Raw genomic sequence first — 12785 nt, 5'->3', positions numbered from 1 at the left:
ACTTTTTCTCATAGCTTTTGCAAATAACTGTTAAAAATGGATTTTTTTAAAACCTTAATATCTTTTTGCAACAGCATCCAACACCCATACTCCCATAGGTCAAAAGATAGGTAATTTCATGGACTATAAGCCTACGGAAATAACTTTTTGGCCAATCGCAGTTTTTCTCATAGTTTTTCGATTTTTCTAGAACAAACATTTTACAACGTTAGTTTCTGCCCTGTAGGCCGTCATAGCGGCACTTTTTGGTCTCAATTTTGTCATATTCGGAATCCTCGGACAATTTCACGTAAGTTAGAAGTATTGAAGTTGTAAATTTGATTTAAAAAATAATTAAATAAATCATTATTGAAAAAAGAAATAGATCTTATTCACCCTGTGATCAATACGTCAAATGCTGTATCAAGTAGGCGAATATATGTTTAACCCCTAATCCGACAAAATGTAAAAAAATATTTTAATTAATTCTAAATGGATTTTTTTCCAATAAAATTTACAATTCCAATACTTCTAACTTACGTAAAATTGTCCGAGGATTCCGAATATGACAAAATTGAGACCAAAAAATGACGCTAAGATGGTCTACAGGGCAAAAACTAACGTTGTAAAATGTTTGTTATAGAAAAATCGAAATACTATGAGAAAAACTGCGATTGGCCAAAAAGTTAATACCGTAGGCTTATAGTTCATGAAATTCCCTAACTTTTGACCTATGGGAGTATGGGTGTTGGAGACTGTTGCAAAAAGTTATTAAGGTTTTAAAAAAATCCATTTTTAACAGTAATTAGCAAAAGCTATGAGAAAAAGTCAAACCAATCCTGGATGTCTATAGCACATTTTGAAGGGCTTCAAAAGACCCTTCGAATGCATCTAAGAGAGTTGGAATTGATGAAGTTTTACGGAAATGCGAGCAATTTTAAGATTTTTCATGTTTTTTGGACCTCAAACTTCAATGCCCGTTTTACCCCACTTCCCTTTGTCGTAGAGGGCTCTTATTTGGCATGAGTTCATCTCATGTATAGACAAACAAACCCTGAAAGTTTCATCCAAATCGGAGCACCTCGATACGACCTGTTTCACATCGGTGAAAAACTCGCTCTTAACAGTTTTATAAAATAAGTTGTTTGAAAAGTGGAAATCATCAAAGTGGATGGAGTTAGGAGCGAGTGTTTAACCTGCCAAACATACGAGAATTTCCCTAACGAGCTATTTATCACTCAATTCCAGTTGAAAAATGATGAGATGTAATTGAATGTCAAAGTGTTGATAAGCCAACATTAGAGGCATTCTGTAGTCAGTCATCGACAAACAGCCGACCAGCTTCGGACATGGCCCTTTGCGCGTAGCAGCACCGTCGTTTCTCCTTGGAATTCACCGAGGCTCCACCCTATAGGGTGATCCGATGGTCTGGGCGTCATCCTCGTTCCAGTCATCGAATTGGATCATCTTCAGGCTAACAGCACCAGTAACGGCCGTAACAGCCGCGGCAGCAGCCAGAGCAGCTTCCTCACCCCAGTTTTCACCCTCCTCCGGATCACATTAGAAAAACAGATCTGGCTTCAGCTCCCACTTGTCGGAGATCTTTCCGCGCAGCTTCAGCTCCTCACGGGCCAACAGCCACCACATCAGACCGACCGAGTGCGACGACTTGGTGTTGCACAGGATGGCAAAGTTGACGAACTTGAGCAGCATAGGACGCCTGATCGGTCAGCGGGCCGGTTTCGATCAGCAGCTGTGGCTCACGGAACGCAGGGTGGAACTGATTCGTGAACTGGCCTGCTATGAGGGTGGCCTCGGTGTAGTGCGCGAACTTGAGCACGGCACGCTGAGTGAACTGGGCGCTGGTAAACATCTCTCCGGAGTACTCGACGTACTGGCGGAACCGGAAGTGTTTGGATCGAGTTGTTGTGCATCGCATCAAAAGCCATCCCCAGCGGAAGCTCTGCACCTCCAGTTGGCGATTTCTAGCTGGATTTGCTCAAACCTGGCTGAACTGCTTGCTCTAAGCCGTGAACCGTTCCCTCATTCGGGGACCGGATTTTCCCGTGACATCGGCCAGGCCACTGAAACAACACACGGCTGTTTTTTTCCTTCTCCTTGAATTCCTTCATAAAGAAGTAAAATTGCCCCTTTGTCGCGAGGTAGTATTTCTTCGGAAAATCTGCAACGGGAAGGGATTAATTTTTATTTTTATTACAGCGTTGTAAGCAACTTACCAATAGCGTGGGAATTCTCTTTCTTATCAAATTATATTGCCAAAAAAAGACACAATGCACAGTGCAGGAAGGATTTTTCACGAACTTGTGTTTTTTTTGAGTCCAACTTCGATTAATAATTATTTTCGACAGGACTCCTCCAACTCCTCGGATACAATCTACACTGTAACTGAAAATCCACATTTTTTTTGGTAATCAGAGTCGAACAGAAAAAAAATCGTATGAAGAAGTGCGAAAACGAACTCAGCAAAGTGCGATTTTCAGTTACAGTGTATTTTGTGATTCCTACTGTTCTCTTTTGAGAGTGTAAAATTTGTTTACATCCAAGCCATCGAGAGTCGTGGGTGGTGGGTGGTAACGTTGGGAAACGAATCTCCGGGATCTCTCAAAGAGGCCATCCCGAAATGACGTTTTACTTAGCTTGCTAAACTTTAATATCTATAGATCACTATAGTGTTTTTTTATAGTTTCTAAGGGATTCCCTAGGTCAAATAAATCTCTAGAACATTTATTTACAAGCCAAGCAATACAGAATTTTTTTTGATATTCGGTGTTTAAAATAAGGTTTTCATAGCTACATACAATGTGCATTTAGTAATTATTGATTGTTCGTTTACATGAACGCCAGTTAAAAATCAAACCTACGTCAGCATTTCTATTTTCAAATTAAATTGTATCTAAACGTTATTTATGGACGCCCCTGCTGTCTTCGCACTCGCAAACGTCAACAATTCAATCGTAGCAGGCAGTTGTTTTTTTCGTCGTCGCGGCCGGCTGTGTGTTTACAAGTGATAACACCGTTTTGTTTTCGTTCGCGGGAGTTTGTTTGTGTTTATTATTACAAATTTTGTATGTGAGAACAATCGTGACCAAATTGGCCACCGAAGAAGCGAGGACAAAATCTGTCTAGTGTTTTGAGTGGCCTCCGGAAGCAAAACAAGTTAGCAGCAGCTGTTTTTCCTCCTTTCTGTGGGTGACGGCCTAACAACCTCCGGAAGGCGTTTTTCGGCAGTCCAACTCCCGGATGTGCAACCTGCGCTTGAATTAGCTGTCAAAAGGTTTGTTTTCATTGATTTTGTCTTTCGCGTTCAGATTTGTTGTGAAAGTTCAATCAAAACCATGCAAATGGCAAAGTGTTAACAAAGAGTCTGTCCTGCTCACGTTAGTTGATTAGTTATTATATTATGAACGAGCAGGATAGATTCTTTGTTTACACTTCGACATTGTGCCATTTACATTGTTTTGCGTAAAAAAGGTCCACATATTTGCAATAGCCGTTAACAGTGAAAACTGGTCGGATTTAGACGTGCGCCAGGAGAACAAATCAAGCAAAACAATGTAAATGGGCAAAAGCCAAAGTGTAAACAAAGAGTCTGTCCTGCTCGTTCCTAACGTAAACATCCATTGAATTAAGCAGGACAGACTGTTTGTTTACACTTTGGCTTTGGCCCATTTACATTATTTTGCCTGAAATATTAGCAAATCACCTGCTGGAGGGTTAAGTTTTGGCTGACGCACGAAGTGATTTGTTTACCTTTTTTTGGTACCCTCCGCAAACGTCAAAGCATACAAAATTGCTGCCAGATCTTTTCCGGGAGAGATCCGGAAAAGTTCCGGCAGCAATTTGTATTGATATGACGTTTGCTGAGGGTGCCCAAAAGTTTAGTTACGTTCAGCCTGCAAATCACTGATTCTGACGGAATAAAGTGATTATTTATCACCCCTTGGGATTTCTTCTCAAACTTTTATCGTTCTCTTTTTCCAGGTAAAAGTAAAAGACGCTTACACAAAAAATGTTTTTCAAAACGGCTGAGTCGATTCAAGCTGCTTTTCTGTCAGCTGAAAAAATAGTCTTGCCAACCCTACCTTCCCGAAGGTAAGTTTATTTTTCAAAAGAGTTATCAATTAAAATTATAAATGTTTCCTTCTTTTTCCAGAAAGGAGCGGAGGAGGAAGTTGATTCGCCGAAGTCGGAACGTGAGCTGCAAAACCGGCGGAGATTGTGTCGTTCCCATAGGCTAGGTTGGTGAGTTGATTGGTGAACTCGATTCCGTGCAAGCACACATCAGCGGCTTCTTGCTTAAGAAGGTAATTTGAAAAAAATCCTTGAAAAATTATCTTTAAAAAAAAAGCTTTTAACTCCAGCTTCTAACATTCCAGATCGATCAATTGTTTTCAAGGGCATGGATAGCAACATCATCAAGAAGATTCAACTAACCACGTGCCGTTGATCATAAAAACATTCTGTGCTGAAGAATATCACCAGCAAAACCACCTTCAGATAAGTGCTTGATTTTTTTCTACAAAAGAATTAGACACTTTGTGATAATTTCCAACATTTTAGGTAGAAACTCAACTTGGACCAAAAGTAACAGAAAAGGCAGCCCTAGTTGAAAAAAAAGAAAGATGTGTGCGTCAGTAAATCAAAAGCGATCTCGGGTTGGAGTGAACTAAGAGAGCCAGGATCAGCAAATCTTCAGACAAAGATTGACTCCAAAGAATTCGACCGTATTAAAATTTCCGGTAAGTCAAACTAAAAGTTTTCTAAGAATGTATCCCCGATTGCCAAATAAAGCTCCACCACTTTACGCTAGCCCCTTCCCTCACAGAGCGTAAAAGGGGGCTTAACAATAACGGATTTTGATCTTCTCACAATATCAAAAACTGACCTTCCCAAGTTATTTCCGTCTGCTCGGGATGATAACAAGTTGTATTCTGGAGCAACATTTGAAAGGGACGGTACGAAATTGCTCTTACGGCCTTCTTCCCATTTCAACACATGAAAAGAAAGGCCTTAAGAGCGATGTCGTACTGCTCCCTTCAAATGTTGCATGTTTATTTATTACCATTTTTTTTTCATTTAGTTTGTTTTCTTTTTTTCAGGTTGAACTCAAGAACAACAAGATCACCAGATGAACTCTCGGTTATCCGACGTTGCACGACTGCGCCGTTTTCCTTCAGAACAATCTTCAGAACCGGCTGCTGAAGTAACCTCTGGGACCCCTCCATCCGACCAACAATTTCCAAAGAATGACGGAGATGGAGCTGATCGTGGTGTACAGCTTTGGTCAACTCTACCACAGCGGATACCTCCCTGAACTGTGTTTTTTCTTCTGTTTAGTTTATTCTAAAAAATTTTTTGTGTTATTTTCTCTTCAGTTTAATTTGTTGCCAATTTAGAATCCCGCAAACTCTCCATCATGTTTGAATTTAAAATCCATATATCATTAGGACAATTCAGACAAAAATATAATATATATATCAAATAAAATGAAAAATAAATAAGCTATTTGACCAAAGCAAAATTAATGTTTTCTAGCTCAAAATTCCGAAAATCCTTGAAAAATTGATGTTCATTCGAATTGTTACAACTGTTCCCAAAATGTAATGCTCCATGAAAAATCACTGAAATAACTATTTAAAACCATAAAAATACCATTTGAGAAATGGTGAAATCCCTAAAATATATACGCAAAAATGAACTTTCAAAAAGCACTTGACAAAGTGTCGCTAGAAGAAAAAATCAAATAGTGAATATTGCTAACAACATATATGGGGAATAGTTCACTATTTGAGAGACAGTGAGGAATTAAAAAAATATTTACCAAATAGTTGCTATACAATTTGGTAAAAGGTTGATTGAATATTTAACAAATGATTTTCAAACGGTTTTTTTCTATGCGGGAAGCTATCCCGCATAAAAAAGTACCATATAAAAACTTTTTTTCATATGGTAATTGAACTTTAAACTATATTGTTACTACCATTTCCAAAAATGTTTGACTACTATTTTAAAAATGGTATTTATATGGTTGGCATGAATTTTTACTATCTCACAAATGGTTTAACCATCTGGCATAAGGGTGGTTAGCAATGGTAACCTTAAAAACTCAGTACTATTTTCGTCAAAAACTGTTTGTTGTATGGTAAATAAATGGTTTAAGTACTATTTGGCAAAAAGTAACCTTAAATCAAACAGTTCACAAATAGTTTAATATAGTTAAATTTTAATTTTAGGAAATTGAAAAAACGATTTCACAAATAGTTACCATTTCTCAAAGTGTCATTGTATGATCCAATATGGTAATCAAATGGTAATTTTTTATCCGGGATGTTCTCTTGAAAAGATGGCTTCGTTTGTAAAATACAACAAAATTTGAGGTGGGGTTAGTCTTGAAAAGACTGTTTAGAATTTTGGAAAGTAACTCAGGTAGTCTTTAAAAAGACTGTGAATTTTGTTTGAAATAACTCTGAACTTAGGTAGTAAAAAATACCGCAGCTCTAGTGTCCGTTCACCACGAAGGTTCGCAAGACACTGTGAAAATTTTGCTAAGTCCAACGAAAACATGATGGAAAATATTTTTACCATCTCATGATTGACAGGTCGAATTTTTTTCTATGTCCCAAAATAATTGGGCATTCGAAATTCCCGGGCAGAAAATCGCATCTTAGGAAGAACACAAAAATATCATTGACTGTTTTTGTGAACATGGCATGATTTTTGTTTGTTCCAAAAACTAAAAACCCGGGCAGAAAGTCGCATCTTAGGATGAACTTAAAAATATCATGGACTGTTTTTGTGAACATGGCATGATTTTTGTTTGTTCCAAAACTAAAAAATTGGCCCCAGAAATTCATGATACTTTTTATGTTTCTAGACAGTGTATCACCAAATGTTTTATTTTCGTTTCTATTTGATATTTTGGACTTAGCAGAATTTCGAAAATTTATTTATTTGGGACTTTGAAAAAAATTCGACCCGTCTATCATGAGATGATATTTTGATGTTTGATCAAGTTTTCGCTGGACTTAGAAAAATTTCGAAAGCCAAATTATTTTGGGACTTAGAAAAAAATCGACCTCTCCATCATGAGATGATATTTTCTAGTTTTATCTTGTTTTCGCTGGACTTAGCAAAATTTCGAATGTCCAATTATTTTGGGACTTAGAAAAAACCAACCTGTCAATCATGAGATGAAACAATTATTTTCCATCATGTTTTCGTTGGACTTAGCAAAATTTTCACTCCTCCGCAAAATGCCACTTTTGTTAATGGAAATTTTTAGTGAGTTTTTTTTCACTTTAATTTACTTTAAATACAGTATGTAAAAAAAGTATTTACACCCCTTGGGCACTATGCACATTTTGTGATGAAACATGTAAAAAATTTAAAGTTTGACAGGAACCTAGTACTACGTTTTGTTCAGAAACTCATGCCACACATTTTGCTACAAAAAGCTCATGAAAAGATGATTTCTATAAAAAGTTATATAACAAATACTATTACGAAAATAAAAAGGTGCAAAAAAAGTTTGTACACCTTTCGAAAAATTAACATAAATAATGTTATTTGTTGACAAATCACCATAAATCCAGTCTCCCAACTCCAAATAGGCATCCTTGACTGATTAAAAAAATAATTTGGATTGAATATAAAGTTTACTAACTACTTAGTATAAAAGTTTATATAACTCTGGAAATTCTATATAAAACTTATCTAAACTTAATTTTGCAAACTATTAATTCAACTAAATGTCAATATATTACCATAGAATTGCTAAATAAACATTTTGGAGTTGGTATAACACCGTTTTGAGGGTTTTTGTATCGATAGAATAGATTTTTCGTTGGAATTTCGTACCAACCCGGAATTACGTCGTAGGAAAATCCGCCGGCATCCGAACCGGTCCACGATTCACAAGTCAACCTATGTGGAATCGGAAAGGGCATAAAATTTCCGATCTTTTGATACCCATACATCTAGGTTTTCTTTAAAACCTACGTTTACGAACGAAATTCCAACGAAAAATCTATTCTATCGATACAAATATCCCCAAAACGGTGTTATACTCACTCCAAAATGTTTATTTAGCAATTCTATGGTAATATATTGACATTTATTTGAATTAAAAGTTTGCAAAATTAAGTTAAGATAAGTTTTATATAGAATTTCCAGAGTTATATAAACTTTTATACTAAGTAGTTAGTAAACTTTATATTCAATCCAAATTATTTTTAATCAGTCAAGGATGCCTATTTGGAGTTGGGAGACTGGATTTATGGTGATTTGTCTACAAATAACATTATTTATGTTAATTTTTCGAAAGGTGTACAAACTTTTTGCACCTTTTTATTTTCGTAATAGTATTTGTTATATAACTTTTTATAGAAATCATCTTTTCATGAGCTTTTTGTAGCAAAATGTTTGGCATGAGTTTCTGAACAAAACGTAGTACTAGGTTCCTGTCAAACTTTAAATTTTTTACATGTTTCATCACAAAATGTGCATAGTGCTCAAGGGGTGTAAATACTTTTTTTACATACTGTACACTAGTTAAACTAATCACATTAAAAAGTATTTTAACGCACATAAAATTTCATCGCAAAGCGCAAAAATGAGCCCACGCGCTCGCTCTCTCTCTCTTCTCTCTTCTTTCGTTCACTGCTCGCACGCAACGCGCGAGACATGTCGTGACAGGAATCGGCAATCGGCAGACAGACAGCTTTTGCGTTCGTGGCGGGCTGGTTTGTTTACGTTTTCGCGCAGTATTTTTCCGCGGATAAATTGTAATCCGCGAATCGCCGCGGGTTGTGAGTACGTTCTATGGCCGAGGGAGTGTGTGTTCGTTCGTTCCGTGGCGTTCGGGAGCCGCGATATATTGTGGTTAAGTGATTGCTTCTGTTTTGGCTGCTGGGGGCGAAGAAAAAGTTCTGCTCAGTGTTGGCGGATGCAAGGAATGTTCAGGCCAAGCAGCTGCCCCAGAAGAGGAATCCTCTTGCCCTTAATGTCACTTGGCCTCCTTCCTCCTCCTCCTCCTCCTGCAGGTGCTGTCTTGACACGGATCAACGCCGGAACGATTTCGGTGGATTTGACAGGACACGGGAGTTCTCGGTGAAGGAAAACACCGCTGGTTAAGTTTGTTTTGGTTTTGGTGTCGCGTGATTGGAATCCTGATTTGTGGGGAACATTGTTTTCGCGAATTCGCGATTGTGTGCGTGTGTGTTTGTTTACGTTTGACGTATTCTTGGTGAACGGGTGATTACAACTGGATGAAACTTTCTTGGTGTTTCCGGAGGGTGAGCGAGAGAAAACTGACAAATCCGCGTTGGTGCTGGCTGCGGCCTGCGATTGTTCATGTGACTGTGCTTTGGGGTTTGTTTACGTTTTTAATTGATTATTGTGAGTGTGTGGCAGGGGCAGGGACGTGACAATGTGACATTGCTTCTATCCTTTAAGGGGTGTCCGTGACAGAAGGAAGAACCTTTCTCTGGTTATTTCGGAGGAGGTAATCTATTGGGCGACTCGCGAGCAGTTTCCCGGTGAAGGTGGAGAGTGGAGTCTATCTGAATCGATGGTACATGCTGCTTCTAAATACTTAGTAGGAAGAAGTATTTCAACGATTTTTTGACTCAGATAAGTATTATTTGCTTTCCTTTTCTATTTTTTTTATAATATCATGTTGGATTATTTGATAAAAAAACCCTGGACATTCTGTTTGAGAATTGATACTTTGTGTTTTGTTTTCTTCAACAGGACCACAACCTGGACATGTTTCGGGACATTCAGCATCTGGCATTTTGTTTAATTAGACAAATTAGCTGCGATGCAATCATGCTTTGGTTGGATGGATTGGAAGAGGATTAACCAGGTATGTACGAAAAATATTATTTTAAGGTGAACCTATCACTGTTCGAACTTCATTTTGTAAATTTTGCGAATATATTTTTTTCAAATCAAATCAATGTAGTCATGAATTTTATATTAATTGAATTTTCACCAAGATATATTGATCACAGATGGCTTCGAAAATCTTTTTCTGGGAAGTCACTAAAATATTTTGTGCGAATTATTGTTTAAATATTTTTTAAAGACGTTCTCGTGAAGAGATTTTTTTTATTTAACGTTGTTGCCGTATTATATTGGTATAGTAGTTGTCCTAAGCTGAGATGAGGAGTACCTTTAAAAACTTAATTCAAAGAAAGATTTTGGTTTTGAGCGAATAATTCAACTGAAGAAAGAACATCATCTTTCTTCAATATTTGATTTGCTTTTATTATTTCAGTGTTTTAAAGAATTTGGGCATGAATCGTTTTTAAGTTTATAAATTGATTTTTTTAGAAGTAGTTTATGTTAAAGTCAATGTAACTTTTTCCAACAAAAAGTTTTTTATATTACATTGAAATCGTTTTTAAGTTTATAAATTGATTTTTTTAGAAGTAGTTTATGTTAAAGTCAATGTAACTTTTTCCAACAAAAAGTTTTTTATATTACATTGAAAAACTGATGATTTATGTAACTTGCAATATCAAATAAAGTGAAATTTTATTTAAATATTTAATGAACCTCTTTAATTATTTTTTTTACATTTAAAAATATTGTTGACTTTCAGTACATTATTTTAATAACAGATTGATTGAAAGTTATTAACAAAAACCTTCAAAAAATAGATATGACTGGTGTCCCATAAAAAATACACATTGTTACTGAGTTTGGCATGGCAAAAACTCAATACATAAATCGATTCAATTTAAATATCAATGTTAATAATTAATTCAATTTATACGCAATGTTTTTTCACAGTACGCTTTCACTGTGCGTGCACGCTCTCTCTCTCTTTTCTCTTTTCGCTTTTCTCCCACTTGCTGCTTACACTCGCACACACGGCGAAATGTCAAAACAGGAATCAAAACAAACCGGTGCTGTGGTTTTTTGTTTCGTAAATCGGGAAAAAGTGCATTTTGGTGCATTATGTGTCGATAGTCGTATGTATTTGTGTTTGTTTATGTGTAGTGAGTGAGGGGAAAGTGGAGGTTGTCGTTTTACCGCTGAAAATAACGAGAATCTTGTGTGTTTTTGCGTCACCATTTTGGTGCATTAGAAGAAGGAAAACTAAGTAGATTCACCACCGCCAGAGTTGGCCACCGATGGAAACTGAGGCTTCAATTCGGTGCGGAGTGAACCCGGCAGGCTGTGCTGTTTTTGTTTATGTGTATTATGTCGGTAATTGCGTGTGTATTAGTTTGTTTATGTGGGGGATGTGGTTTGCAAAAGAATTTGGAGGAGGTTTTTTCGCGATCGACTTTTGCACCTGTCACAGAAGAAGTCAGAAGAGGAATCCTCGTTGCCGGTATGGCCACCATCATTCAGCTTTACGGAAGCTCTACAATCTCCAGATTCTTCCTGTGGTAGACGGTGCTGGTTTTGCCTGTTGACAGATGCATCTCACGGAAGAGGAGCTTTGCAGTCGCAAGGTTTTTGTTCTGCTGCAGCTTGTCCCCTCCGTCAAAAGCCCGGTTCAAATATTTTTTTTATTTTCAGCCTCTGAAGGAGGACGAGGCAAAACGGTGCAATCTAATAAGCAGCTGCGTTTTGTAACTGTCTCCAGCGGGGCGGGTCCTACCTATTTAGCAGCACCATCTTCCACCGGAAGATTTTGGGGCCTCCATCGTTCCGGTAGCCATCATTTGCATTGGACAAATCCGGTCATTTCGACAACGGAATTCTCGTTTTTATTCAGATAAGTATTGTTTGCTTTCATTTTGTAGAAATTACATTTAATAATTATTGTAAAGGCGGAGTATCTTTACAAAAATGATTTACACTTTCATTTTAGAATTGATACTTTGTGTTCTCTTCTCTTTCACAGGACAGCAATTTCTGGACAACCATCATCATATCATAGTATTCATCATAGGGAATTGATTGGATGGATTTAGAGATCATTTACAAGGTATGTTAAAAAATATTGTTATGTGAACATATCACTTTTTATCAATTGGATATTCAATGCATGTCAATTCCCGTTTTTTTTAAAGATAATGGGTCTTAATTGAAAACATTCATGGTGTTAATTTTTGAGATATTAACTTAAAACTACTATTTAGAAAAACTTCTTGCAAATTGTAATTCTCGCTTACTTTTTAAAAAGGTCCTATGTTAATAGGAAATCCATGGCGCATTGGTGGTTTTGAAAAAGTAATCTAGAATTATTTATTGGCAAAAATAAAAGGAAACTAAAAATATGCAATTTAGCATTTCACACCAGCTGTATGATTAACGCTTTTTTCATTCGTATTCAGTCATACTTTCGTTTTGCAAAATCATCTTCAATCATACCATAAACCCATGCTTATTAATGTTAACCCCAAATCAAACAAAACAATCAATTTTATGTAAATAAGTTAGACTCTAGTACATCTATACATTTTCTGAAACACCAATATATCACTTGTTTTCATAGTTCTTTTATGTATTCAGATGACAGTTTTGACATAATAAAAACTTCTTCTGACTATTTTTGTAAACAGTGCATTGGGCTTACACCCTTACCAAAAATAATGATTTTCTGAGTTCAATATCCCACTTTTCATACGATTTTTTGAGTCCAGGTACTACAACCATAAAAATGGTTAATCGTATGAAAAGTGCGATATTGAACTCAGAAAATCATGATTTTTGGTAAGGATGTACTCAGTTCAGATAGCGCGATGCACTTTTACTTAAAAAATAAGCCCTTATAAGTTTTCTTTCGAAAAATACCATCTGAAAATAAAAATGTATCATGGGAA

At 36.6% G+C, this 12785-nt stretch overlaps 1 long non-coding RNA gene and 1 pseudogene across 2 annotated transcripts; one reads left to right on the top strand and one right to left on the bottom strand.

The window, feature by feature from the left end:
• Positions 1–1371: 1371 nt before the first annotated feature.
• LOC119769101 lies at positions 1372–2301 on the bottom strand (annotated as a pseudogene).
• Positions 2302–2926: 625 nt separating this feature from the next.
• On the top strand, positions 2927–5485 carry LOC119770208. 2 transcript variants are annotated; one of them, XR_005278712.1, is made up of 3 exons: positions 2927–3274; positions 3982–4092; positions 4154–5092. It is a non-coding gene; the product is annotated as an uncharacterized LOC119770208 (long non-coding RNA). The 2 variants fall into 2 exon arrangements; XR_005278713.1 differs by lacking the exon at positions 2927–3274 and adding an exon at positions 5100–5485 and having other exon boundaries at positions 3322–4092; positions 4154–4739.
• Positions 5486–12785: the final 7300 nt, after the last annotated feature.

The sequence above is a fragment of the Culex quinquefasciatus genome, chromosome 3, assembly GCF_015732765.1.
Source record: "Culex quinquefasciatus strain JHB chromosome 3, VPISU_Cqui_1.0_pri_paternal, whole genome shotgun sequence".
NCBI classification, from domain to species: Eukaryota; Metazoa; Arthropoda; class Insecta; order Diptera; family Culicidae; genus Culex; species Culex quinquefasciatus.
The sequence above is the reverse complement of the archived record's forward strand: the minus strand, read 5'-3'. Positions and strand labels throughout refer to the sequence as shown.